This window comes from Chinchilla lanigera, unplaced genomic scaffold (genome assembly GCF_000276665.1).
Source record: "Chinchilla lanigera isolate Chin_1 unplaced genomic scaffold, ChiLan1.0 scaffold00099, whole genome shotgun sequence".
In the NCBI taxonomy this organism is placed as follows: Eukaryota; Metazoa; Chordata; class Mammalia; order Rodentia; family Chinchillidae; genus Chinchilla; species Chinchilla lanigera.
In genome coordinates, this window is record NW_004955500.1 from 6,034,043 (window position 1) to 6,037,721 (window position 3,679).

The window sequence follows — 3,679 nt, forward strand, 5'->3', positions numbered from 1 at the left end:
GTTTTCTTGGCTTAGCAAGCAGAGCATCTTGAATAGAATATAATGTAACAACTATAAAGAACTAAAGAAGTCAAAGGACATTTAAAATCGTCTGAGAAGTTGCTTTGTTTGTTGATATTTTATTATTGATTGTGAAAGACAGAAATATGATTATTTGTAAGTTCCAGTTATTTAGGTTTTAATATTCTAGACCCTTCACATTGTTCATGAGTTTGAAGTAAACTTGATACAGAAAAGAACTCAAAGAATAAATGATCCTTTGATTAAAAAAAAAGGCTCACTACTTATTAGATCCTTCTTGCATATCTCTGTCTTCCTGAGAAACCACTTTGAAGATACCACCACGTATTACAGCAGCCATTGATATTTTCCTACTAATCTATCCATAACTGTCTTAAGTTTGTAATATTCCTATCCTATTTCATAATGTATGTTTATTATTATGTGTTTCCTACAACAACCATTGAGAATAGTTAATGATTTTTCAATAGGTCACTCATGTATAGCTCTATTTATTTTCTTTAGAAGCCACTTTGAAGATACCAAAGTATAGCACAACAACTCTTGATAATCTCCTACCTCTTTTGTCTCTAACTCACTATTATTTGTCTACTTGTTTTCCTGAGAAACTATTTTGTAGATAATAATACGTAAAACAATAAAAAAAAAAGGCTCAAAATGTTTTTTGCTGTTTTTCAGATCAGTTTTTTGCCTCAGTGCAAATCCTCAAAAAGTACAGTTGGACCTTGGTTCACAAACTTAATTCGTCCCACAGTTCTGGGGAAGAAGCGCATGGTCGTGTTCGTCACCCCATGGAGAGTTCTCCAGTGGAAGCAAAAATTTGCCAAATGCTTCAGTTTGCAAACTGCATTGTTTATGAGCAGACGCATTTGTGAACTGAGATATTACTGTATTCCCACACAGCAGAGACCCCTGCGGTGGGCTCCGATCTCCCCCCTTGTGTTACGGCACATGGAGAGAAGAAAGAGCAAGAGGCGAAATAGCTGCGCAGCAAGGATCTGGGTTGACCAGTGGTTCAGGGAGAACAAACGGCCCCAAGGCAGCCAGAACTTTGGTATTTATTGATTTTGTCTGTGTCGAGAACAGTGGGTGAAGGGCAGTGAGTGTTTCTGGGAGCAGTAATGGCAACTATGGTGAGCTAGGAAGAAGAACAAAGCATTCTTGCAAGGATGAGGACAAGACAGGGAGCAAGAAGGAAGCCATGGCTTCCTTGGGTACTTTATCGCCCTCAGCAGGTCTTATCTCGCCCTGTGAGCCCACAGCAGTCGTTAGCCCCAGGGCTTCCAGCTCTGATCAGAAAGAAGCAGGCAGTTTCTGCGTTCCAGTCTGGCTCAAAGGGCAGGGCAAGGATAGTCTCAAATGTCCTTTAGACTCAATTTATAATTTGCGGTCCCCTGCACAAACAAGTTATAAAGAAAAAAACCAGAAAAATATTCAATAAATCTGATCATTAAAGATGGCATTTCCACATTAACATCATAAAAGGTATTATCAGCCCAAAGTGATTTTATGTGATTGAACTGCATTTCTTAAACTATTCTGAACCTAGAACAAAATGAAGACAGAAAAACCAGAGGCAGCCCAATCAAAAGAAGAATGGGTCAAGAAGAAGCTAATTAAGTGCTTATCTAAACTCAGCAATAAGTCAGACAATAATTCCAGATTCTCAGTTTGCAGGTGGTAGTTTTCACTGCTTCTCTTGACTCTCAGGTGTTTTATATGTCTCATGGTTTTAAGAACAGTCCCTTCCCAGAGGATCAGGATACCCAGTCCGCTAAATCAACATGGGCAAATGGATTCTCACAAATCAAGTACCGTGCGTTGGCAGAGCAGAGGGAGCTGTGCCCAGCATATCCTCACACGGCTCTCTGAATGATGTTGTAAAAATTATATGCAGTTGTTTGTCTCACCCAGTCTCAGCACAGGGAGCTGTGCAAATTACTATTTCCGAGAACAACATCTGTTCTCATTAAAGGGAAGCAAAGCAGTCCAAAGACTCAGCCAGGTGTTTCGTTAAATGTGATCTATGCTTCAAGGTATAAGGAGCATCGTTTTATTCACCTGGAAATGCTATTATGAATGTGTATTTGTGTGATGCCTAACTAAGACAGTGCCCTGAAATAAGGTCCTTTAATTTAGAGGCATTTTACTTCAGGCTTGGGGAAAGTTGCATATTTCAGAAAGTGTTTAAACTCAATGGTTTTCTCTCTTTTTTTAAAAGGCCATATATCATGAGTGTGTGGGCTACAATAGGTACACAGAAGAAACAAGATAGATATTATAAATACTTAAAGGTCATGCTACATGAGATTTCTTCCAAGAAATGAGAAATAAAATTACCCCTGGCAGTTAAACTTTAAACCAATGCATTACCAAGACATGCAGTCAGTTACCCTAAGATAGGATGCATAGTTGGACCAGGGCCTGACCTTCTGTGCTCAGAAATCCTGCTCTGTCCTGGCACTGAAGCCGACTTTCTCACGGGCTGTTCTCAGCCATGATTGAGCACAGCAAGCACACTAAGGTGGACAGGTTTCTGGGAGATAGGAGACTCCTTCCTTGTACAGACTTTTTTGCCTCTAGCCACCATTTCTGTCCCCATATCCCTGCTTCCAGTGGCATTGGTGAACCTTCCTTAAATTTGTCCATTTCCTTTCTTTGTCCCTCTCCTTCATGCGCGGTCAGGCTGCACGGGGGCCCAGTGGCTCTGCCAGCCCCTGACTCTGCTACTAAAAGCTATGTAAGTTTAACTCTATCTTGACATGTGATTCCTGCACTAGCACATAGACTAAACTACAGCTTATGTGATCATTTTCTACACTAATACAACTAAGGAAAACGTATTCCTCTTGGAAAAAGGTCAGCAGCTTAGGGAGCTCTGAAAAGAACACCAAAACAAAACTGATTATAATCAGAGGACAGACATCAACATTCCAGCCCAAATACTATCCCTCATTGCAAAGTGAACGTATGTAGTTTCATTAACTGTTTAGTTCATCTGACTCATACACCTTGCTCTGAGTTCATTCCTGATGTTTATTTGACTGTCTGACTTCGTAGTAGGCCTCTCTTTAGGAAGCAATTGCGTTAGTTTCAGGGAAACAGTCCACAAGGTGATTCTTAGAAACTGGGAGAGCCCTGTCCTAGAGATTCAGAATTCTGGCTGCTGTGGGGATGTCTGTTGCCCGCAGCAATATCGTGGCAGAGAAGCAGGCAGCCTGGTGTCTGTAGTGGTGATGGGGCAGCTGTGTAGAACAGATCTCAATACGCCTGGAATGTACTGACACACAATAAACATTAGCAGTCATTCTTGTTATTGGATTATGGGTGGAATTTCATCTAAAAAGAGAAAGAAAGATGTTAAGATTTCTTTTGAATGTTAGTGAATTGCTTTCCTAGGGCTGGCATGACAAAGTACTATAAACTGGATGGATTAAACAACAGAAAGGTGTCACTCACTGTTCTTGAGTCTAGAATCATGGGGTCGGTCTTTTCCACAGGCCCTCAGGGAGAATCTGTTCCATGTCTATGTCCTCGTTTCAGGTAATTACAGGAAATCCACGTAGTTCGCGTCACCCCAAGCTCTGCCATCGTCTTCCCATGGCACTCTTCCTGTGTGTCTCTGTGTCGTCACAAGGCCATCTTCAGACAGGTACAC